This window comes from Myotis yumanensis, unplaced genomic scaffold (genome assembly GCF_028538775.1).
Source record: "Myotis yumanensis isolate MYYU_CA2020_CCGP unplaced genomic scaffold, mMyoYum1.0.hap1 SCAF_2, whole genome shotgun sequence".
NCBI lineage: Eukaryota > Metazoa > Chordata > Mammalia > Chiroptera > Vespertilionidae > Myotis > Myotis yumanensis.
This window is the reverse complement of record NW_027223753.1, coordinates 21,388,436-21,414,878: the sequence shown is the minus strand read 5'-3', so window position 1 is coordinate 21,414,878 and position 26,443 is coordinate 21,388,436. Positions and strand designations below refer to the sequence as shown.

Genomic DNA, 26,443 nt, shown 5'->3' with positions numbered 1-26,443 from the left:
AATCTCCAAGACTTCAGGAAATGCTCTTACCAGGTTTCCTTTCCCAAGATCTCTGAGAATTCTTACATGTTCTTCCTATTTGTGGTTGTCACTTGTCACCTCTGTCTACCCTACTGGATCCCTGGTGTGGACCTCGACAGGGCCTCCCCTCCCCAGACTCCCTCTCATTCAACTCTGTCTAACAAAGCCATGTTCCCAGGGAACCCGGGGCTCCCGTCTCTCCTCTGCATTCTCTCCCTGGGTGATCTCATTGGTCCCATGGCTTTTACATACCATCCGACTGCCAATGACTTTACAAATAAATATCATCACCACTGACTTCTCCTCTAAGCTCCAGACTTATATCCAACTGCCTATTTGTTGTCTTCATGTGGAGGCCAAACCGGCAATTGAAACTTAACTGAGACTGGATCATGTCCAGCACAGCCAGGGGTGAACCTGAGGAGGGGCGGTGAAGGATTAAAGAAGACAGACAAGAGAATACAGTTGGGGCCAGGTAGGATCACTGTTCCTGGATGAGGAAACAGTGACACAGCTGTAAGCCGAAACTTTATTTATAGTCAGATCACACAAAGCAAAACAAGGGGAAGATGTTTACAGTGTTCTTGCAAATTTCAAATCTGCTTCTTTCCTATTGTTGCCATTTTCTGCTTTGTTTTGGCAGCACTTGCTGCACCTCCCACAGCCCATATGTCTTAGCTACCCAGGAACAAGGGAGGACTGTAAGGTCAAGCTTAATTGTGCTGGGAGGGCTCTGCCCTCCAAGCTGGGACTTGCATGTGGCTCTGCCACTGGTCAGTCTGAGGCTTGACCCCATAGCCACTCCCTACATGAGACCAAACAAACTCCTAATTTTGTGCCCTGCTATCCCACCCTAACTCACTCCCCTCCAGCTTCTCAACATCAGGGGACATTGCAGTACATAGCATGACACTTATCCACTTACAAACTTACAGGTTTGTCGCTCACTCTACAAACCTGAAAGGCACTCCTGATTCTTCTCTTTGTGTGTGTGTGTGTGTGTGTGTGTGTGTGTGTGTGTATGTTGGGAGGTTGTTTGTTTTGTAGATATGTGTGTGTCTGTCTTTTTATTAATCATGCGTTAATGTGCTACAAAACTAATGGCTTTGCAGATGGGTCACCACTTTAGGAACTTTCTGCCTGACACAAACAATTGTCCTAAGCCATTTAGAGGGTCTGCTCTCCCATCCTCTTTTCTTAGAAGATAATATGACTTTGAACCTAAAACAAAACAAAACACTTTGCAGTTTTTCCAACAATGCAAAAAAAAAAAAGACCATAGCATTGTTAAGAAGAAGAGGAAAAAGAAGGAAGAGGAAGAAAGGAAGAAAACAAAATAGAATTTAAGACTAAATCATTAAGTTAAAGTAAGCACGGAGGTGAAATAATGCAAGCTATATTACCAGAGCTACAAAGCACAAAAGCAATGGAAGTTTTCATTGATTCACCCAACAAATGATAGCCTACTATGCGCAGGCATTGTTCAAGCATGTCAAACTCGTGGCCGACGGGCCACACGCCAACCACAAGTTTGACATGCTTGCAAGTGGTAGGGAATGAGCGGCAAACAAAACATAAAATCTCTAAGCTGTGGAACTTAATTTTAATGAGAGAGAAAAGACAATTGTAAGTAAATATGTAATATGTCTTATGATAATGAGTGCTATGGAGAAAATAAAGTAATGAATGAGATTGCAAAGAACAAGGAGTGGGGATGAGTTGCAATTTTAAGTAGGGTGGCCCCGGAAGACCTTTCTAACGAGGTGTCATGTGAGCAGAAGCCTGGAGAACAAGAGAGAGAACCTGCAGCTCTGGAGAAGAACACTCGAGGCAGGAGGAAGAACAAGTGTAAAGGCCCCCAGGAGAGAGTGTGCCTGGCCTGTGAAAGCCAGGAGGCTTCAGGGTGGCTGTACTGGAACGAGCCATGTGACCCAGAACCTGGCTTAATCTAAACGTGGGTGCAGAGACTCCTTGTTTTCTGATTTTCCCATCCCTCTTCTGTGCCAGGAACCCTTTTCCCCAGGTTTACTGAGCCATCGGACAGGAACTGCTTGACTCCTCACCCCATCCCACGCCCACAGATATAACCACTTGACCATTCATCCTTACGGCCTTTCTCTCACCTCACAAGTGGTGTTTCCCTTTCTGTTAAGGTTCATCTCAAGAGCATCTTTGCTCTTGGTCCCCACACCCATCTCCCCTGAGAGCTGTCTCTCCCTAGTACTGGGTACTAATTCCTCTTTCCTACATCCTCAAACTCTCCTCTACTAAAACAGTCCTCCTTCCTGAAAATATCCTCAAAGTTCTACCAACTGAAACAGCCAACTCTTTTGTTCTAGATTTGGCTATTTCTTCCTCTTTCGTTCTCTTCTCCTCCAAGTAACTCAAAAGTGTTGTCTTACAGTCTGGCTCCATATCCTCACTTGTAATCCTCAACCCACAATTTGACTCCTGCCCTTCTGGGACCACAGGAACTCTTAAAATGCCATATCCAACAGGCACCTTTTGTCCTCCTCTTACTGGATTTCCCTGCTGCATTGAACTACCTAGCCCAGCCGTGGGCAAACTACGGCCCACGGGCCGGATCCGGCCGTTTGAAACGAATAAAACTAAAATAAAATTTAAAAAAGACCGTACCCTTTTATGTAACGATGTTTCCTTTGAATTTATATTAGTTCACACAAACACTCCATCCATGCTTTTGTTCCGGCCCTCTGGTCTAGTTTAAGAACCCATTGTGGCCCTCGAGTCAAAAAGTTTGCCCACCCCTGACCTAGCCCCATGTCTGTCCTGCATCTCTTCCCCCAAGTCCTGCATATCTGCACCCATGCACTCTGCACCCGGAGCAGGGCCTTTGACTTGCCCTCCGTGAGCTCCTTTTTCTCTTTCTTCCTTTAACACCCTCCAGAGCTCCTTGGAACAGAGCTGACCCTGCTAGGCATGGACTCCTCACACGTGGGTTTTTCATGTGGAAAAAAGTCAACATAGCTCATATAAGCTTTTGTATTTTGGAACTTTTCATTGTGGCAGTTTAACCTGTACTCTAAGTACTATAGCATTGACTCAAGCACAGGTAATTCATAGGCCTTTTAAAATTTACCCTACGCTCAATCCTGACCCTCCTGTTACACTCTCTTAACCCCTGTACTTCTCCTTCAAAGCACGTATCATAACTTGTGATTAAACAAGTATTTGTGTAATGCAGTGGTCATTATTGATTGCCTACCCAACAACTCTCCTCCTTTCTTTTTATTGCACAGGATCCTGATTTTATTCAGGTATTCATGCATTTTATTCAGATTCATCCTGTAAAAAAGATAAGCTTAGGCCGATCAGAGTTTCTCTCTTATATTTTGAACTAAGAAACAAGTAATTAGCCATTATCAAAAGGACCTAAGATGGAAATTTCAAAATGTAGAAAGAGCCAGTGAGACTACAATGGACCATGTTGGAAACCAACATGCTTGGGAAACCAAAACTAAGAATGAGAGAGACTAGCAGGTAGGAAAGAAGTGGATACGTGAGATGCAGGCAGATTGCACCTGTGCATTGCAGCTGATGGAGACATGAGGCCATCTGGATCTAGAACAGTGATGGCGAACCTTTTGAGCTCGGTGTGTCAGCATTTTGAAAAACCCTAACTTAACTCTGGTGCCGTGTCACATAGAGAAATTTTTTTATATTTGCAACCATAGTATAAAAAAGATTTATATTTTTGATATTTATTTTATATATTTAAATGCTATTTAACAAAGAAAGTCAACCAAAAAAATGAGTTCGAGTGTCACCTCTGACACGCGTGTCATAGGTTTGCCATCACTGATCTAGAATTATCTCCTAGTTCTAGTCTCTGTTCTTGGCTTTCCATAGAGAGCATCTCCAATTATCCCTAAAATGCATCCTCTTTCCCTGGGCTAGCAAGAGGTGTTTCCCATAATCAGGCAGGCCTGGATAAAACAGTAACTTTTGGCAAACCTATTCCACAAATATTTTTTGAACACCTATGTCCTAGGCCCCATTGTATACCCTGAGGCACTAGGGGAAAAACAAGATGGGCAGCCTAAAGCATCTCTCTGAGAAGCAGAAATCAAGTATATTATTCCTCTACCTGTTTATTATTATTCAACTAGAGGCCTGGTGCACAAAATTCATGCACCAGAGGGTCCCTCAGCCTGGCCTGCACCCACTCGCAATCCAGGACCCCTCGGGATGTCTAACTTCTGGTTTAGGCCCAATCCTGCAGGCAGTTGGACATCCCTCTTGCAATCTGGGACCACTGGCTCCTAACCGCTCACCTGCCTGCCTGATCACCCCTAACTGCCTCTGCCTTGACCCCCGCCACTGTGGCTTCATCCGGAAGGACGTCCGGAATGATGTCCAGAAAGTCATTCGGCTGTTCGGTCTAATTAGCATATTAGGCTTTTATTATTATAGATAGCTTCTAATTGATCTCAGAATAAAGCCCGAAGTCTTTATAATGGTTTCCAAGGCAACCCTGCATGATCCCGCCTCTGTCTACTTTTTGAACCTCAATTCTCAGTTATTTTGCCTCTCACTTCATTTCAACTGTATCAGATCACTTTCAGGCCTCAAAATGTGCTGCCCCAATGAGTCTGTGCACACACTCCATCTGCTAGCTAGAATGTGGTGAGCAAAGGTCAGAGGCAAAGGCGATGATAATAACACTACCACTCGGTGAGCCTTATATACTATACGCTCTATATATTATTCCTAATTTGTCACAAGGTGTATTCTGTTTTCCCCATTTTATAGATGAGAAAACCAAAGCTTCAGATCACATAGTGAGGACACAGCGGAGCCAAAATTTGAATCCAAGCCTATTTGACTCTAAAGAACAGGCTGCCCTAACCAGTTTGGCTCAGTGGATAGAGCGTCGGCCTGCGGACTCAAGGGTCCCAGGTTCGATTCCGGTCAGGGGCATGTGCCTTGGTTGCGGGCACATCCCCAGTGGGGTGTGTGCAGGAGGCAGCTGATCGATGTTTCTAACTTTCTATCCCTCTCCCTTCCTCTCTATAAAAAATCAATAAAATATATATTAAAAAAAAAAAAAAGAAGAACAGGCTGTCTCTTTGCCATTCTTTAGAACTCATCTTTCGGGGCAGGCAGAATTGGGTTTGAATTCAGGGCTCCAACGCTTCCTCAGTGGGTGGCCTTGAGCAAATCACTCCATCCCCTGAGCCTTGTTTTCCTAATCTGTAAAATGGGGTCGGCAATAGGCCCTACCTCAGAAAGTTATTGTGAGGTCAAAATGAAAGAATGTGTATAAGCGCTCATCACAGTGCCTGGCCCAGTGCATCCAGGAAAGGAAGATGTTGTTGCTTCATTATCATCAGCATTACCTTCTTCACATAGCCATCTCTCCTTCGCCCTGTCCAGGTCAGAGCTCTGCATCTTGTCACAGACACAACCTAAGAGCTGCTTCTCTGCAGGGTCTCCCGGGGCCAGGCCTGCATGAGTCTGTGGAAGGAAACTCGGGCCGGCAAGGGAATGGCCTGTAATTGATCCCAGTTAGGGCTGGGCAGGCCCCGTCCTCCTTGGCGGGGCCTCAGGAAGCAGGCCGCTGGCTGATTTATGTCCCGGCTGCACCGAGGATGACCTGGTGCCCTCGCTACGTGTTCCCGCAGCAGACAAGGCCATAAAACGGAATCGGTGTGGCACGTTTGTCCCTACCAGGGCCCACATGTACACTGTTGCACCCAGCATAGGTCAGTCTCCGGCAGGACCCTTCCTGGGAAAGGTTGGTGTGTGTGACCACCCAGTGCGGTCAGGCCACGGGGGGTTCGGGGACAGTGTACGGAAGGGAAATCACAATAGCATGTGTGCTCTCGGACTTCCGTGATCATCTGCTGTGAATGACCCCAATCCACATCCTAAACCTACAGCTCCCCCCAGCCTCAGACCCCGCTACCCAATGGGCTCCTGGATGCTTCTTCCTGCATGCCCCATAGGCCCGCAGCTGAACTCATGCTGTTCTCTCTTCTCTGCCACTTCCTCCCTGGCCTGGTGCCAAATCTTTGTATACCCCCTTTGTACATCTTGTTTTGTAATTGGGACAACTTTCCACAGGTTTTATCATTATCTGTGGCTCGGTCTGTCTCCTCCAATGGACCATGAACTTAGAGACAAAACAGTGGGCCTGATTCATCTCCGCACCTCCGATGCCTAGAGCAGAGCCTGGTGCCAAGGGCATTCCATAAAACTTTGATGAATGAATGAGTGAATGAATGGATGGATGGATGAATATGTAAATGAACATAAATGGGTCTCTTTCAGGGAAATTTTTAAATAAAGAACAGGGCTTCTAAGAGGGACACCTCAAGTTCTACTGGGAATAGTAAAGTTAGATGTTAGCATCTTAGAGCCAGAATAACCATATTAATTGCAGACTCTGATCTCTCAGAGTCTTAGATGACTTAGACCGAAAGAGGTTAGATAACTTTCTGAAGTTGAACAGTGATTTAGTGGCAGAGCCTCTGGATTGGCCTCCAAACCTCCTAACATTATAGTCTGGAGCCTTTTCCTCTCTCTGTATATGCTGAGCTTAAGCAAGCTCCTCGAAGATTCCCGAGCTTGGCTTCTAAAAATAGACTATAGCAGGCAGAGGGTATTCTAGACTATCTATAAAGTTTTTTGTTTTGTTTTGTTTTTAAATATATTTTATTGATTTTTTTTTTTTTTACAGAGAGGAAGAGAGAGGGATAGAGAGTTAGAAACATCGATGAGAGAGAAACATCAATCAGCTGCCTCCTGCACACCCCCTACTGGGGATGTGCCCACAACCAAGGCACATGCCCTTGACTGGAATTGAACCTGGGACCCTTCAGTCCGCAAGCCGATGCTCTAGCCACTGAGCCAAACCGGTCAGGGCTAAAGTTTTATTAACAACAACATGACTCAAAGAAAAACTGAGTCAGCGTCTCAAATTTCCAGTTCTAAGAGCAAGTGTAGAATATATGACTGTGTGGTCCTTATCCTCTCTAAGCCTCAGTTTCCTCATCAGCAAAATTAGAGCAATAATAGCACCTGCCCTGAAATGATACCTGTTTTTCTCTTTAGGCAGTTGTGGTAGCTGGTATTATTATTCCAACCATTTGCTGAGCTTCTCATCTCTGCCCATTGCATTGAGACTGGCAGTGCCTCTCTGGGAAGGGATGGGGGAGGGCACCTCACTGCCCGCTTGGTGTCAGCCTAGGTCTGTGGTCGGCAAACTGCGGCTCTCGAGCCACATGCGGCTCTTTGACCCCTTGAGTGTGGCTCTTCCACGAAATACCACGTGCGGGCTCGCATACAGTGCGATTGAAACTTCGTGGCCCATGTGCAGAAGTCGGTTTCCGGCCTGGGCGAGTCTATTTTGAAGAAGTACTGTTGATATTTGGCTCAGTGGTCGGCAAACTCATTAGTCAACAGAGCCAAATATCAACAGTACAACGATTGAAATTGCTTTTGAGAGCCAAATTTTTTAAACTTAAACTATATAGGTAGGTACATTGTTATTAACTTCATTAGGGTACTCCTAAGCTGGCCTTTGTTAAAAATGTCCTCAATCTGATTGAGGTACGTTCGCTGAGGTAGACCTCTTCCAACTCTCATCCACACTCGTCTCGTATACTTGTTTCAGATAGATGAGTGTGGATGGGAGAATTGGAAGGGGTCGACCTCAACAAACGTACCTCAGAACAATGTACCTCCACCGGCGCTGCATATCCCAAGGCCCACCTGCGCTGCGTCTCCTGTTGCCCTACCGACCGGCCGACACCCACCACTTCTTCTAACACCGCTTCAAAATAGACTCGCCCAGGCCGAAAACTGACTTCTGCGCATGGGCCACGAAGTTTCAATCGCACTGTACGTGCTTGCTCGCAGGCGGTATTTTGTGGAAGAGCCACACTCAAGGGGCCAAAGAGCCACATGTGGCTCACGAGCCGCAGTTTGCCGACCACTGCCTTAGAGCAACTCCCAAACAATAAGGGATGTGAATCAGTGGATGAATGCAGAATCTTTCCTATCCTCAAGCTGGACAACTCTGTGGTGCGTTCTACATGAGTCTTTAGAGAGTTCTTAGCAAAACTAAATCCCGATTGTTTGTAGCGGTAATGAGTTCATTAATACCTCTTGATTGTCTTTCTTTCCTAACTTGCCTCACTTTTCCCATCCCCTCACTTTTGTTTTCTGAATTGTCTCTCAACAAACTAACTGTATTCAAGTCCTTATCTTAGGTCACCTTTGAGAGAAAAACTAAAATATATGATAAAATAAATTTGGAAAATCTTCATTTAACTGTAGTTAAACATGTTTTCTTTGTTACAGGAATTTAAGAGCTTTAATATGCTAATGGTGATCATGGCTCTTCAAGAGGGGATAAAGAAATTCGGGCTTCCCAAAGTTGAACTGTAAACTTTTATCCCAAGGCAACTTGCAGAACTAGCACTCCCTGAAACTCATGTTAGGGATGCTCTCATGTTAGGGATGCTTGATCTAAAGTTTTTGCAACTTCTCTTATTTAAAAAAACACACACACGATATTTTATTGATTTTTAGCACGAAAGGGAGAAAGAGAGAGAGAGAGAGAGACATTGATGTGGGAGTGAAACATTGATCAACTGCCTCCTGCATACCCCCAACCAGGGATTGAACCCGCAACAGGGGCATGTGCCCTGACAGGGAATTGAACCATCAACCTTTAGGTGCAAGGGATGATTCCCAACCAACTGAGCCACACCAGCCAGGGCCAACTTCTCTTATAGTTGAATAAGAAAAAAATATATTTAAAATATTAAAGGTGCTTAAGAGTAGATAGAGGAGTGAAACCCACATGCCTGGGTTGCAGGCTCGATCCCCAGTAGAGGGCATGCAGGCGGCGGCCAATCAATAATTCTTATCACTGATGTTTCTATCTCTCTCTTCCTCTCTGAAATCAATAAAAAATATATTTTAAAAAAATGAGTAAGAGACCTTCCTGTCCTTGAGGGGTCCACACTCTAATTAGAAAAGAGGATCAGAGTGGTTATTTCCATCCAATATGACTAGAACCATGACAGAGATAAGCGCAGGATAGCACTGGGCCCCAGGGGAGGGTACCCCGCACAGACAGGAAAAGGGAATTAGAAAGACTCTCCTAGAGTGCATGCCCTTGACTGGAATCGAACCTGGGACCCTTCAGTCCGCAGGCCGACGCTCTATCCACTGAGCCAAAAATCAATGGAAAAATATCCTCAGGTGAGGATTAAAAAGAAAAAAAGAGAGAGAGCCGGGCTCTGGTGATTGTAAGGAATGTCCCCATAGGTTCTGAGCACAGGTGTGTCTGGTTAAAAGCACAGCATCTTCTTAAATGAGTGCCTGGAGGGACAACTTCATTTTAGTGAGAAGAAAACTCCACGAACCACTTGGCAATAAGGAAACCGAGGCTTGGCGAGGTTACACACTCTCCTCCACCCATTGCTCACGTGTACATTCAATACCTTGGCTGCTCATTAGCTCTGTGCTCAGCACTGCTCTGGGCTCCAGGGAAACAGGACACGCAGCATCCAGTTTCTGCCTTGAAGACGCTCCCAGTGCTGGTTCAGCGGAGGGAGACAGACGTGAGTCATGGGTTTCTCTGTCTACTCTTCCCTGGAAGTGTCCTGGCTTTCATAAATGGCCATGGCTTGACATGCAATGCCTTTAGGAGAATATCTGATAATCAGTAGAAAACCAAAGGAAAGACTGGAAGATGCCTTGAGCTATGGAAACAGCTGCGCTTCTCGAGATAACACTGGAAAACACTCCACCATGTGAGCAAGGGGCTGCAGGGGCCAGCTGCTTCCCTTTCAAGTGTCCACTTTAAATTCTGCGTTTCCACACGTGACTGTATGACTAGGTATCTGAGTGGCCAGCTTTCCCAGGAGACTTCTGATTGGAGGCTCCCTTGTTTTGAAAAGTTAACCTTATTTTTCCTCAAAGTTCTTCCTCGCTTTTCAAGCCAGTGGCCCTTTAACTCAGTTCCTTGGCCAGAAGGAGAAGATACTCTGCTAACCTACCATTTTCCTCTAATTCAATTGGTCTTAGGTACCTTTAATAATCTGCTATCTCATTGTGAGGCGATTTTGATCAGAAGTTACCTTTACTCTTTCAGCTCCGGCTGTTGCAGTAAATAATCTGGTAGCTCTCTTCAGGCCAGTTATTCATTGATTCTCCAAACACTTGTCACTCACTGTGCTGAGCCGGGAGCGATGCTACATTCTTGATATACAATGCACATAAAATAGATGTGGTCAATGCCCCCATCTAATAGACATTAAACATTTCCACACATTTTTTAAAAATATGTATTTTTATTAATTTCAGAGAGGAAGGGAGAGGGAGAGAGGGATAGAAACATCAATGATGAGAGAGAATCACTGATCGGCTGCCTCCTGCACAACCCACACTGGGGACTGAGCATGTGCCCTGACCAGGAATTGAGCTGTGACCTCCTGGTTCACAGGTCGACCCTCAATCACTGAGCCACGCCGGCTGGGCACTCCATACATTTTAATGTGTCAATAGAAGACTGAACTATTGTGTGTGTATAGTAGTGCTGGACCTAATTTGGATCGGGACATAGGGAAGGACTCTTTAAAAAGAGACAGTGATGCTGAGATTTGGCCTGTGCACCACTAGGCAGACTCAAGGGAAGAGATCCCAGGCAGAGGGAGTAACCTCTGCATAGACAGTGAGCTGGTGCCACAGAAGAGAATGTCACTTACAGACTGTCAGAAAGCAAATACAGCTGCGGCCTAGTCACAGTGAAGAGTGGCACAACATGAGTGAGGTGAGGTGGCTCGGAGACAGACCGGGCAGGGCCTCGCAGCACCTGGTAAAGTGTGGGTTTCCTCTTGGGTGGCCTGGGAAGTCACGGAAGCAGGGACATAGTGTGATCGCCTTCATGAACAAATACCTGTGAATGCTGTGTGTAGGATGGATCAGACATACATTGAAGAAAAACACAGTTCAGAGCCTGAGTCATTACCTGCACTGAGGCTTACCTGCAATGTATCTTGGGCAACTTGCTTTTTCAAACTCTATGTCGAGGTGGGCAGGGAAGCGGGGCACAACTTGGGCCCATGCATTTCACCTCCTCTTCCTGGGAGGCAGAATGCGGCCAATAGACCCTGGAACCGGGCACGAAGTTTTTGCAGAGGAAACAATAAGTCAGGTTTTTGCAGAGGAAACAATAAGTTAGGTTTTAAGGTTCCAGTCGTAAGTTGATTCTCAGTGAAAGGAGTATGTTTGGCTACAAGTATCTCAGGAAACACATAATTAGGGCCCATTGATTTAGAAGCATCTCTATTTTCAAAGTGGTGTTTGATCAGCCCCTTCCCTTTTCTAACTCAACGTCCCACTTTTCTCCCTCGCAGACAATGCATTCTTTGCTTATCTGATTTGCCTTTGTAATTTATTTTTTAAGACAAGTAAAAACATCTTTAAAAAACCATTTTTATTTATTTTTTTTTAGTGTCACTTGTCATTAGTTTCCCCTCCCAATTTATTTCATGGCTGAGGCCTCCTTGGGGCAATCTTTTTCCCTGGACTTGCCAGTTGGGCGGATTCCCCTCTCTGCTCCTGTAGGCGGAGTGTGGGGGTTGGGAAGGGCCAGAGTTTGTTGAAGCAGGTGGCTGTTGAAGGGTGAGGGACATATACCTCCCAACTTCACATTGTAAACATGGTGGCAGCTCAGCTGGGCTTACGAGGTGTCCTTTGTCTGCTGGGTGGCCTGGCAGTCGAGTGATGCCCCTGAACATGTGTGAGCTACTGGGCAGGACACCTGGGTTTGATTTCTTACCACTTCCTAGTCCTCAACCCAGGCCACAAAGAAATGACCATGGGTGAGTTCCTGCTGCCACCAGACAATGTACATAAACGCTCTTGGGCACTCGAAGAGGTGAGCGTTGTTTCCTCCGTTCAGAGGTGAGGAGATGAAGGTTCAGAGAAGTCAAGCTTTAATTTTCCAACCTGTGAGAGGATAGTAGCACAGCATTGGATGAGGAAGCATGAGGGAGCCATTTACACCCCCTGGGACTTCCATGAAGACATGCGGCGAGATGTGGCCCCTGAGGGCCTCAGTGAATGCATTGGAGGGGCCTCTAGAAAGGGCCTTGGATCTCACTTGGTCCTGGGAAGTTGTCGGGGAAAATACAAAATATGTGCTTTGCTTGAGGACAGCTGCTCCTGGCCTGTTCCTCCCAGTCACCCCACTCCCCATCCCTATCGTGCATTCTCCCCACACAACCTACTCTCAGAGCCCTCACCGCTCCTCTCCCAAGCAGTCCCCTCTGCCTGGAAGGTCTTCGCCTGCCTCGCCTTCCTCTTCTGAGGAACTCAGATTCTTTCCTCTGGTCTCAGCACATATGTCATGTCTTCAGGGACACACTTATCGTCCACACAAGACTTAGGCCCCCCAGGACAGGGACCCACGAAGGAATGACAGGAGAGGGATGTAGATCTAAAAGGTACTCAGCTCCCCTTGTTCTTTCCCCAGATAATGTGGACAAGGGGCCATAGGTACGGCCAGGAAGCAGAATGAGGCCCAGAAATCAGGATTTTAACAAGATTCCCAGGTGATTCTAATGTGCAGCCAAGGTTGAGAGCCACTGTTTTAAATGACCAGTACAGTGGAGCCTTGACTTACCAGTTTAATTCGTTCTGAGACCGAGCTCGTTAAGGAGCTCGTTAACTCAAATTACTCTATCAACTCAATGCAAAAAATCGACTGAGAGACAGCTGGTATCTCAAAAAACTCGTTAGCGGGACACTCGTAAGTCAAGGCCCCACTGTAATCCCAGGAGGCTGATGGTGATTGTCTTGAACAGCACAGGTACAAACACTTCCATTCTCACTAGAAGTTCCATTGGTCAGAGCTGATCTGGATCATGAAATTGGCCACAGCTTTTCTGTTTCCACCAAGGACAGGGCAGGCACAGGTGGAAGTTATACACGTAGCTCAGACTAGGTACATTTCCTGGCGCTGTGCGGGTTGTTGGAACCCAGGCCGCCTACCGAATAAGTACAGTTTTCTCTCCTCACTCTGTCTTCGAAAGTTTAAGGTAAGAGTAACCTAACATTTCTTTTGAGGGGTGGTTCTCATGGATTTGTAGAATTTTACATCTACCCTAGAACAGAGATTTTCAACTGTGGGTCCTGACTTGTTAGATTGTGAAATAAATTTAGTGGGTTTTTACTGGCATGGAAAACAAAAGAAATAGACTGGAAATGTTAGCATGAGTCATGTGTTGTGGCAGTCAATACTCTTTTGTAAAATTTTGTTTCAGATACGTATATATTTGTGTATACTGGTTCACTGAGTGAAAATATGTATTTTCCTCAGAAACATGTGTAAAACATGTTTGAAAGCAAGCTTTGAAGTAGGAAAACTGTGAAATGAACTACCTTATGCCCCAAAACCATGGTTGGCAAACTGCAGCTCATGAGCCACATGCGGCTCTTTGGCCCCTTGAGTGTGGCTCTTCCACAAAATACCACGTGTGGGCGCACACATACAGTGCGATTGATACTTCGTGGCCCATGCGCAGAAGTCTGTATTTTATGGAAGAGCCACACTTAAGGGGCCAAAGAGCCGCATGGGCTCGTGAGCCGCAGTTTGCTGACCACTGACCTAAAGCAAAAGCAGCCAGCAAATGCTAAGAAACTTAGTTATTTCTACTTAGGGCTCGGGCTTGGGCTCGGGCTAGCAGTGGTCGGCAAACTGCCGTTCTCGAACCACATGTGGCTCTTTTGTCCCTTAAGTGTGGCTCTTCCACAAAATACCAACTTCTGCGCATGGGCCACGAAGTTACAATCCCACTGTACGTGTGCGCCCGCACGTGGTATTTTGTGGAAAAGCCACACTCAAGGGGCCACAGAGCCGCATGTGGCTCGAGAGCCGCAGTTTGCCGATCACAGGGCTAGGGCTAGGGCTAGGGCTTAGGGCTAGGGCTTAGGGCTTAGGGCTTAGGGTTTAGGGCTTAGGGTTAGTGCTAGGGCTAGGATTTTTTTTTTAATGTAGATATGTTAATTTATTGTTTACATATTAGGCAGTTTAAAAAAGAATAAAAATCCTGATCTCTAGAACATGAGAAGACAGTGCAAGGTACTGTTATACAAATGGAATATATGAACATACATGGCCCAAGCATGTGATTTTCAACCACATTCATATTACAGTTTTAAAATCATCTAAGCTCTTACAATGGCCAATTATTGATTTGAAAACATGGACCTGGTAGAGGATAAATGCTATTTAAATATCAGCTCAAAGACATAATTTTATTATGATATTTATGTGTGAGGGAGGGAGAGAACTGTTTACTGTATATAACTATCATGTTTCAGGGGACATTATTTAACAGTTAAATTTTTATATTGCAAAACAAGTTTAAGTATTAGTTATTTTAGAAATACCACTGAAAATAGAATGACATTAATTATACTAAAAGAACATAGTAAACTAGTTGACAAAATTTAGCTACCTTAGAGAAAATCTTAATCTGTTGAGATAATATAGGATCTAGCTTTCTGACAAGCAGAAGGCAACATCTATTATGTGAATATTATAAAAGAGTTTACTGCCATGAATACTTAGGTAACTTAGCCAGCTCCTGAACTAAGACATATGAAGCCACAACAAACAAATACCCCAGGAATAATAAAATCCTCATTTCTTATCATAGCTTTATTTCTCTTCTGTTGTGTGGGGGCGCAGCTACAGTGTTTTGGCCAGGTCCAAGCCTCGGACTAATGAAAGGACAGGGGCCTCTCATTGCCACGTGCAAGGCCCAGCTGGAAGGCAGGGCCCTCCCAGCACAATTATAGCCAACGGCTGTGGTTGTAAGCTTGAACCTATGGTCCAAACACGCAACCCCACGTGCCTTGTGCTAGAGTTCAGGTGCATGTAGTTGAGTAGGGTTGAAACTCACAAGAATGCTGTAAACAACGTGATCGTGCCCCTACTTTGCCTCGTGGCATCTGCTATAAAATAAAGACACGGCTTGTGGGTGCTGGCACTGTCTCCTCATCAGGGAGCAGCATCCCACCGAGACCCAGCTTTCATTCTCTTGTCTGTCTTTCCTTAATTCTTTCACCCCCCCCCCCCCACACACACACACACACACCACCACTCAGTTTACTTTTGGCCGCAACACTATTGTTTCAGTCTCCAAATCCATCTGGCACAGTGCTGCATTAGGGCGGCATATAAAAGCATCAGTTTCATCCCCCAACTCTGTTAACTGTTCCAATGAAGACACACAAGGATAATGGTCTTTGAACATATCGGGCAATTTAGACATCTTGTCTTGAAGTCGCTGAGAACATCTAACTGGTATTAGAAACTTGAGCTCTTTATTTTTTTTTTTCTATATATTTTTTCAATGTCCTATAGTTTTCCAAGTACAGGTCTTTTACCTCCTTAGTTAAGTTTATTCTTAGGTATCTTTATTTTTTTGTTGCAATGGTTTGAGCTCTTTAAATGTAGAATTTATTTCATCAAATTGCATTTTCTTTTTTACACTTTGCAAGTATGGTGTAGTAGACACATTATATTTAATTAAGCAACCCTCCCTAGTTTCTGTGTTGGGGGTTTTAACATCATTGCTTTGATCTTTTGTTTTGTGTACTTGCTCTTTTTTACAATCTTGAAATACCACATGTTTATTTTCCATTTCAGGTTTTCCTGACTCTCAACTAACACCAATATCTTCAATGATGACTTCTTGGATTTTTTCCTTGGTTGCACAAGCCTCCTCAAGATTTTCTCCAAATTTAACTTTTTCTTGACTCTTCATTGTTAGAATATCTGGAATTGCATGTCGCATTTCTTCAATAGGCTGAGCTCCTACCAGAATGGCCTTCTCAAAGATTGAGATCATATTTTCAATAGAGCTTGTGAGTGGTTCGACACGTGCAAGGCATATCCAATACTTAACAAGTTTTTTGGCATCTGGAATATTTTTAATCAGGCCATTCAGTGTGTTTAATACTTCTTCTTTGGGGCATCCCTCATTAATCAGGTTTAGGCATTCAGAAAATGTCTTGTTTACACTTTCAGTAAATAATCTTTGTTCATCTTCTTCTGCCATGGTAGTCCAAAATGACCCAACTGGTTTTTCATTCTGTCCTTCAGGTTCAGGCTGGGTCATTACTGAGCTAGGAGGCCTTTTCAACATTTTTCCTTTGCTAGCTCTCCCCTCACTCAGACTGAGAAGGCAAACCCCTATTTTGTAAAACTACTGTTTGGAATTCTCTGCTATTCTTTAGATGGCCTCTTATTCTGAAAAAATAACTTTGCTTTCTAGCCCGCTTTAGCCTGCTTGAATAATGAGGAAGATAAACTTAGCTGTCTGACCTTGTAGGCCAGAGACTAGATACGCCCAATGCCATGAGAACTGAGAACTGTACAGTTTTCAAGGCTGCCAGCAAGATAACCACTAAGCACACAAAGGGCTGGCTCTTCCATAAAAAGGGAAGTTCTGCTTGTAGCTTTGCTTAGAATTTGGGTTCATTTCCCTAAGCCCACCGTGGTGAATAAAGTGTAACTCTAAACTCTCAGCGCGTTGCTTCGTTCTTCTCCGGTTTTTCTCTAACAAGATGAGCTATTCTTTATTCTACAGTTTCTTTGGGCTGAGCCCTTCTGTTGTTAATAGTTGCTTTTGCTATAGTATGCCTGCACTGGTCAATGGTTTTTGACTTTTCTATCTGTTTGATATTAGAAGATGAAGCAGGCCTGGCTATCATTTCAGATGTGATGCCTCTTGATACTGTCTTATTTCCTTTTACTTCCTGAGAAGAAATGGTTCTGACACTAGATAAAACTGTATTTAATTGTAGTAATTCTTTCTCATGAGACCCTTTCCGAACTGTAACATTGGCAATGCCTTGTTTCAGGGAGTCCTGGGTATTATGAGTATTACTGTGGTGACTTCTAATAGGAGGACGTAAAAGTTGTTCCTTCTGAGATGTAGCCCTCACAAATTTAGTCGTAGTCATCATATTTGAGGCTCTGTGACTTTTTGCTGTTACACTACTGGTGTTTCTAGGCTGAGGTTTTGTGGCCTTAGAGATAGGAGTTGAAAGTTTCTTTGTTATTGCAGAATGCTTTGACTTGTACAGGTTTTCTAAATGAATTACCCTTAGATTGAACAATTTGGCCACGATAAGATCCAAGCACAGGTTTCTCGAGCACGTTAGCATCTTGCTTTGGTTTTTCTGTAGTCACTTGTTTCTTTTTATTATTGTTTTTAATGTGAAATGCTTGACTTAATGTCATACGTTGACCTTGGTGATCATTTGTAATTGGTAACAACTGCAGAGTTTGATTATTATCTTCAAGTTATATGTATCAGTGGCTATAGTTGAATTGGTTAATTCATTAGAAGGTTTTTTTTTTGTTTTTTTTTAATTTTTTTATTGCTTAAGATATTACAAATGGGTATTACATATGTGTCCCTTTTTTTCCCCGCCTTTGACAATCCCCTGGCCTCCCCTACCCCCCAGTGTCTTATGTCCATTGGTTATGCTTATATGCATGCATACAAGTCCTTCAGTTGATCTCTTACCCCCCTCCCTCCTGCCCCCCAACCCTCCCCGGCCTTCCCGCTGCAGTTTGACAATCTATTTGAGGCAGTTCTGCCTCTGTATCTATTATTGTTCAAAGGTTTATAATGGTCTCTATTATCCATGAATGTGTGAGATCATGTGGTATTTTTCCTTCATTGACTGGCTTATTTCACTTAGCATAATGCTCTCCAGTTCCATCCATGCTGTTGCAAATTGTAAGAGTTCCTTCTTTTTTACAGCAGCATAGTATTCCATCGTGTAGATGTACCACAGTTTTCTAATCCATTCATCTACTGATGGGCACTTAGGCTGTTTCCAGATCTTAGCTATGGTGAATTGTGCTGCTATGAACATAGGGGTGCATAGATCCTTTCTGATTGGTGTTTCTGGTTTCTTGGGATATATTCCTAGAAGTGGGATCACAGGGTCAAATGGGAGTTTCATTTTTAGTTTTTTGAGGAAACTCCATACTGTCTTCCAGAGTGGCTGCACCAGTCTGCATTCCCACCAGCAGTGCAGTTCCTTTTTCTCCACATCCTCTCCAGCACTTGTCGTTTGTTGATTTGTTGATGATAGCCATTCTGACAGGTGTGAGATGGTACCTCATTGTTGTTTTGATTTGCATCTCTCGGATGATTAGTGACTTTGAGCTTGTTTTCATATGTCTCTTGGCTTTCTGAATGTCCTCTTTTGAAAGGTGTCTATTTAGGTCCTTTGCCCATTTTTTGATTGGATTGTTTATCTTCCTTTTGTTAAGTTGTATGAGTTCCCTATAAATTTTGGAGATTAGGCCCTTATCAGATATGACACTGGCAAATATGTTTTCCCACGCAGTGGGTTTTCTCATTGTTTTGTTGATGGTTTCTTTTGCTGTGCAGAAGCTTTTTATTTTGATGTAGTCCCATTTGTTCATTTTCTCTTTAGTTTCAAGTGTCCTAGGAGCTGTATCAGTGAAGAAATTGCTTTGGCATTATGTCTGGCATTTTGTTGCCTTTGGATTCTTCTAGAATTTTTATGGTTTCCTGTCGTACATTTAAGTCCTTTATCCATTTTGAGTTTACTTTTGTGTATGGTGTAAGTTGGTGGTCTAGTTTCATTTTCTTGCATATGTCTGTCCAATTTTCCCAACACCACTTATTAAAGAGACTATCTTGGCTCCATTGAATGTTCTTTCCTCCTTTGTCAAATATTAATTGAGCATATTGGTTCGGGCCGATTTCTGGGTTCTCTATTCTATTCCATTGATCTATATGCCTGTTCTTGTGCCAGTACCAGGCAGTTTTGAGAACAGTGGCTTTGTAATACATCTTGATATCTGGTATTGAGATCCCACCTACTTTCTTCTTTCTCAGGCTTGCTGCAGCTATTCGGGGTCTTTTTTTATTCCAGATGAATTTTTGGAGAGTTCGTTCTAGATCTGTGAAGTATGCCGTTGGTATTTTAATGGGAAGTACGTTGAATTTATATATTGCTTTGGGTAGTATGGACATTTTAATGATGTTGATTCTACCAATCCATGAACACGGTATGTTCTTCCATCTGTTTATGTCTTCCTCTACCTCTTTTTTCAACTTCCTGTAGTTTTCTGAGTAGAGGTCTTTCACCTCTTTAGTTAAGTTTATTCCTAGGTATCTTAATTTTTTTGGTGTGATGGTAAATGGGATTGTTTTTATAATCTCTCTTTCTGAAAGTTCACTATTGGTGTACAGAAATGCCTCAGATTTCTTGGGGTTAATTTTGTATCCTGCTACATTGCCAAATTCATGTATTAAGTCTAGTAGCTTTTTGATGGAGTCTCTAGGGTTTTGTATGTATAATATCATGTCGTCTGCAAATAAGGACAGTTTTACTTCCTCTTTTCCAATTTGGATGCCTTTTATTTCTTCTTGCCTAATTGCAATGGCTAATACTTCCAGTACTATGTTGAACAGGAGTGGTGAGAGTGGGCATCCCTGTCTTGTTCCTGTTCTTAGGGGAAATGGTGTTAGTTTATGTCCATTGAGTATGATGTTGGCTGTGGGTTTGTCATATATGGCTTTTATTATGTTGAGGTATGATCCTTCTATTCCCACCTTGCTGAGAGTTTTTATCAAAAATGGGTGTTGAATTTTGTCAAACGCTTTTTCTGCATCAATTGATATGACCATGTGGTTTTTTTCTTTCAATTTGTTTATGTGATGTATCACGTTTATTGATTTGCGGATATTGTACCATCCTTGCATCCCTGGAATAAATCCTACTTGGTCATGTTGTATGATCTTTCTGATGTACTGCTGGATCCGATTTGCTAAGATTTTGTTGAGGATTTTGGCATCTATGTTCATGAGGGATATTGGCCTGTAATTCTCTTTCATTATGTTGTCTTTATCTGGTTTTGGTATTAGGGTGATGCTGGCTTCATAGAATGAGCTTGGAAGTGTTCCTTCCTCTTGAATTTTTTGTAGTAGTCTGAGGAGGGTAGGTTTTAGTTCTTCCTTGAATGGTTGGTAAAACTCCCCTGTGAAGCCGTCTGGTCCTGGGCTTTTGTTTGCTGGAAGCTTTTTGATGACTGCTTCAATTTCTTCCATAGTTATTGGCCTATTGAGATTTTTAGATTCTTCCTGATTGAGTTTTGGAATGTTGTATTTTTCTAGGAATTTGTCCATTTCCTCCAGGTTGTCTAGTTTGTTGGAGTAGAGCTGTCCATAGTATTTTTTAACAATCATTTGTATTTCTGTGGGGTCTGTTGTTATTTCACCTCTATCGTTTCTGATTTTGTTTATTTGGGTCCTCTCTCTCTGCTTCTTGGTGAGCCTGGCTAGAGGTTTGTCAATCTTGTTTATCCTTTCAAAGAACCAGCTCTTGGTTTCATTGATTTTCTGTATTGTTTTTTTGGTCTCTATGTCATTTATTTCTGCTCTAATCTTTATTATCTCCTTCCTTCTGCTCACTCTGGGGTTTTCTAATTCTTTGAGTTGTAGAGTTAGATGATTTACTACCATTTTTTCTTGTTTTTTGAGATAGGCCTGTAGAGCTATAAACTTCCCTCTCAGGACTGCTTTCATTGTGTCCCATAGGTTTTGGATTGTTGTGTTTTCATTGTCATTAGTGTCCAGGATATTTTTAATTTCTTCTTTGATCTCATTGGTAACCCAATCAATATTTAATAACATGCTATTCAGCTTCCAAGTGTTTGAGTATTTTGGGTTGTTTTTATTGTAGTTTATTTCTAATATTATGCCATCTTGGTCTGAGAAAATGCTTTTTATGATTTAAATCTTCTTGAATTTGGGAAGACTTTGCTTGTGACCCAGTATGTGGTCTATTTTTGAATCTGTCCCATGAGCACTTGAGTAGAATGTATATTCCGCGGCTTTGGGGTGAAGTGTTTTGAAGATGTCTATTAAGTCCATCTGATCTAGTGAGTCATTTAGGATTGCTGTTTCTTTGCTGATTGTTTGTCTAGAGGACTTATCCAGTGATGTCAGTGGTGTATTAAAGTCCCCTACTATGATTGTATTGTTGTCGATCTCTCCTTTGATATCTTCCAGGAGTTTTTTTTATGTATTTGGGTGCTCCTGCATTGGGTGCATATATGTTTACCAGGGTTATATCTTCTTGTTGTATTGATCCCTTCAGTATTATGAAGTGGCCTTCCTTATCTCTTGTTATGGCCTTCACTTTGAGGTCTATTTTGTCCGATATAAGTATTGCTACCCCAGCTTTCTTTTCCTTTCCATTTGCCTGAAAGATATTTTTCCATCCCTTCACTTTCAGTCTGTGTGAGTCCCTTCTAATGAGGTGGGTCTCTTGTAGACAGCAGATGTATGGGTCATGTTTTTTTATCCATTCAGCCACTCGATGTCTTTTGGTGGGAGCATTTAGTCCGTTTACGTTTAAAGTTATTATTGAAAGGTACTTGTTTGTAGCCATTTCTTTTTTTTGTGTGGCTGTTTTCTTTCTGTGCTTTTTATTTCTTTTTACACCAGTCCCTTTAGCATTTCTTGCATTGCTGGCTTGGTGGTGATAAACTCCCTTAGCCTTTTTTTGTCTATGAAGCTTCTTATTTCCCCTTCAATTTTGAATGAAGACCTTGCTGGATAGAGTATTCTTGGATTCAGTCCTTTGCTTTGCATCACTTTGTAAATTTCCATCCATTCTTTTCTGGCCTGATGTGTTTCTGTTGAGAAATCTTTTGTTAATCTAATGGGAGATCCCTTGTATGTAACTTTCCGTCTCTCTCTTGCAGCCTGTAAGATTCTCTCTTTGTCCTGAACATTTGCCATGGTAATTATGATGTGTCTTGGTGTGGGTCTTTTCGGGTTCACCTTGTTTGGGACTCTCTGTGCTTGTGTGACTTTTTTCTTCCCCACCTCAGGGAAGTTTTCTGATATTATTTCTTCGAGTAGGTTTTCTAACCCTTGTTCCTCTTTCTGTTGTTCTGGCACCCCTATTATTTGTATGTTGTTTCGTTTCATGTTGTCCCAAAGCTCTCTTAGGCTCTCCTCCTGTCTTTTAATTTTTTTCTCCAATTGCAGTACAGTTTGGGTGTGTTTTGCTTCTTTGTCTTCTAATTCACTAATTTGGTCCTTACGCTTCTCCTAGTCTACTGTTGATGCTTTCAATGGTGTTTTTTATTGCAGCTATATTGCTCTTCATTTCTTCTTGGGTCTTGCATAAGTTATTGATTTTTTCATCTGTTTCTTCTTGCTTCTTGCATAAGTAGTTGATTTTTTCCTCCATCCAGTTTATGCACGCTAGGACCCTTATTCTGAATTCTTTTTCTGTCATGTTGCATGCCTCTGTCTCACTTAGCTGCTTTTCTGGCGAGTCCTCCTTTTCTTTCCTTTGGGGGTTTCTTTGCCTACCCATGTTTGATCTCACTGACATATCTAGATGTTGAGTAGTTCAGTGGCTGCTCCCTGGGTGGCAGTGGCTCCTTGGACTGTGGTTGCTCCTTGGGCGGTTGTGGTAGCAGCTGCTCCTCAGTTGGCAGCAGCTCCTCTGGTGGGTGCTGTTCACAGCTGTGGTGGCTCTTCTGGCTGGTGGGGGGAGGCTTCATGTACAGCTGCTGTTCCTCAGCCAGAGGGTGTGGTGATCAGGAGGCTGCTGTTGCTTGGATCTGCTGCGTTGATTTAAAGGCACAAAATACAACACAACAAAGCACAACGTACCAGGCACTGAACACAAATATATTCACGATATTAATAACCCAAATAAAGGTGACCACCCGAATTAAGAGAATTAGGGGTTAAGGAGGAAAGAAGAGAAAAAGATAAAAGAGAAAAAGGAAAAGAAAAGAAAAATAAGAAAAAAAAACAAAAAAGAAGTGCAGAAATGAAATTGGGAAAAAAAGAGGGGGAAAAAAAGAGCAAAAAGAGAGAATGAAGTAGAAGAGGGGAAGAGACTATTTGTATGAGGAGAAAACTCTGACAGAACTGCCACTAATCTCAACAAATTCCAGCAATAGATCCCTGGAGATGAATGCAAACTACAAACAACCAATGATATCAAGAGAGGCAAGGGAAAACAGAAGCACAAAAATAGCTGGGGAGTGGGGGAGGGGAGGGAGGGAAAAAACCAGCAGAAAAAAATAAAAAGAAAAAGCAAAACAACCTCACAACCAGTCCTAAAAAAGAAAAAAAAAAAAAAACAAGAAAAAAAACCCCAAAAAACAGACAAACAAACAAAAAAAATAATATATTCAACAATCAAGCAAACAGCAAGAAAACAATAGAAAGATAAGAGAAAAAATGTTTGGATAGTGAGGAAGGATAAGGGATAGGTGTATAAGGATTTAGAGCAGTGGATTGGAAATAGAATATATAAGTAGGGTGAAATTAGACAGGGGGAAAAAAGACGGAATAGGGAAAATCTAAAGCAGGAATAGGGTAAGAGAAACAGGACACCAAATGGGGAAAAGTGAGGAAGAGGGTTTTAGCATAGAGGTAGAATTGAGGTAGGGAAAATTGATGCTAAAGGAACGATGAAAATAGAATGGAGAACACTACTCCCAAAATAAAAAAAAGAGAAAATAAAATGGTGCTTTAAAAAATGATAAAATGGTAGCAGTAATAATACTGGTTAAAAATAAAAATGTAGTAATTAAAAGGGTAAAATCAGGTGATGGAAAAAGAAGAAAAAGAAAAAAAAATTGGTTTCTTAGTAAAAAGGCGAAAAAAGAAAAAAAAAATTGCAGTAGTGAAGGTCTTTCGGTTCTTCTACTCTTCAGCCTGGCTCGCCTTAGTCCTGCCAGGTATTCAGGGGAGTGTTGAATTTCCCTGCGATACACTGTTCTTCCGTGTTGTAAATCACAGTCCTGATTTTAAAGCAGGCTGTATTTGTGATCCAGACTGCCTTAATTTGTGTTCACCTAAGAGTCAGTTTGTGGCTCAGCCTCTAGGTGGCAGTGTTTTGGGGTTGGCCTCTGAGGCTATATGGCTTCTCTACCCAGCAGCAAGGGTTTATTTATTCTATTGCACTTAAAACTGATTGGGGAGGTCAACTGCCCAGAGCTGGTTCTTAAATAATCGTTACCCTGCTCTGTGCATTAGAAGGTTTTAATGGAATACAATTTTTTCCCATTGTTACATTATTTTTGCTCCATGTAGGTCTATGGACATTTTCTTTATCAGCCATTTTTGTCTTAAGTTTCAGAACTGTTGTCTCTTCTTGGCTAGGGCGAGGGCTAGGGCTAGGGCTAGGGCTAGGGCTAGGGCTAGGGCCAGGGCCAGGGCCAGGGCCAGGGCCAGGGCTACCAGCCAGACACAGAATAGTATATACTATGCTATTCCTTTAGAGCAGTGGTTCTCAACCTTCCTAATGCTGTGACCTTTTAATACAGTTCCTCATGTTGTGGTGACCCCCAACCATAAAATTATTTTCGTTGCTACTTCATAACTATAATTTTGCTGCCATTATGAATCGTAATGTAAATATCTAATATGCAGGATGTATTTTCATTGTTACAAATTGAACATAATTAAAGCATAGTGATTAATCACAAAAACAATATGTAATTATATCTGTGTTTTCGGATGGTCTTAGGCGAACCCTGTAAAAGGGTCGTTCGAACCCCAAAGTGGTTGAGAACCACTGCTTTAGAGGTTTAAGGAAAAGGAAGACTTATCTATAGCTATAGCAACCAGAAGTGGCCGCCTTTAGGGTAGCAACTTACTGGAAGGGAGTTCCTAGGGAATATATTAAGATAACAAACATGTTTTACATGGCTATACACATTTACCAAAACTCACTGAATTGTACACCTAGGATCTGTACATTTCACGATATGTGAAGTTTGTCTCAATTAAAAAAACAAAACAAAACAAAAAGACTGCCACACACCTACTAGAATGGCTTTAAAAGCAGAACCCAGTACCCAAGTGCTGAAGAGGATGTGGAACCACTGGAACTCTCGTGGATTGCTGGTGGGAGTGCAACATCGAAAATAGTTTGGCAGTTTCTTATAAAATTAAACAGGGACTTACCATATGACTCACCAAGCTCACTTCTAAGTGTTTACCCAGAAGAAATGAAATATGTCACACCAAGACCTGTATGTGAATGTTTACAGAGAGAGGCAACAGGGGTTACAGTCAGGAGGCTATTTGCAATGTCCTGGCTGATGGGAATGGAGATGAGTAGTTAACAAATACATAGTATGCTCTGGAGGTGGAGTCTAAGGTTGTTGGTCGTGTGAGAAGGAGAGAGAAATCAAGAATGATGCTTAGGTTTGGTACCGGCACTGGATGGGTGGCAATGTCCTTTGTGGAACCATGGAAGACAAGGAAGAGGAGCTTGGGAGAGGAAAGTTGAGAGTTCTTTGCTATCCATGGTAAGACTGAGTGTTTATCAGACTTTGTGGACACCTTAGCCATACATTTTCAGAAAAGATGCTTCCAACTTTCATTGTCAAAATATGAGCTCTCAGTGCTGTGTTGCTAGGTGGCTGCAGATGCACCTCCTTGAAGTTAGGATAGTAGAGTCAGGAATAGGCTTATGACACACAGATTTAGATATGCCCTAAAGTTTTCTGTATCGCTGTGGAGCACACAGATAGGATAGGAATATTCAGGATGAGATGAAGTCATAAACAGTTCAATCCAAGCAAAATGGTGTGGCCACCTGAGTGGAGGTTATAGGACAGTGATGGCGAACCTATGACACGCGTGTCACCTTGGCGAACCTATGACACGCGTGTCAGAGGTGACACGCGAACTCATTTTTTTGGTTGATTTTTCTTTGTTAAATGCATTTAAATATATAAAATAAATATCAAAAATATAAATCTTTGTTTTACTGTGGTTGCAAATATCAAAAAACTTCTATATGTGACACAGCACCAGAGTTAAGTTAGGGTTTTTCAAAATGCTGACATGCCGAGCTCAAAAGGTTCGCCATCCCTGTTATAGGAGCTGTAGACTTGAAGATTAGATGCTGATATGATTTCCATTCAGGGAGATGGGCTAGTAGGACCATTCCTTATTAGTTATCTATTAACATAACAAATTAACCCCAAATTTAGAGGCTTACCATGACAATCAATGTTTATTATCTCACAGTATCTGTGGATCAGGAGCTTGGGAGCAGCTTAGTGATCTTTGTAGTTTTGAGTCGGAAGGAACTGCTTAGTTTTGAGGTGGGGTGTCTCAAAAGGTCAAACCGTTGGCCAGGGCGGCAGTTATCTGAGGGAGTTAGAGAATGTGTTTCCCAGATGGGTGAGTAATATACACGGCAAGTGAATGCTGGCTGTCGGTTGGAGGACTCAGTCCTTACCACACACACCTCTCCCCAGGGCTGCATGCGTAGCTGGCTTCCTCCAGAGCAAACTATCCAAGACAAGCAAGGTAGCAAC

General features: G+C 42.7%; 1 pseudogene; it reads right to left on the bottom strand.

Moving 5' to 3' along the window:
* Positions 1-15,173: 15,173 nt before the first annotated feature.
* LOC139001569 (cytoskeleton-associated protein 2-like) lies at positions 15,174-25,366 on the bottom strand (annotated as a pseudogene).
* Between the last annotated feature and the right edge of the window lie 1,077 nt (positions 25,367-26,443).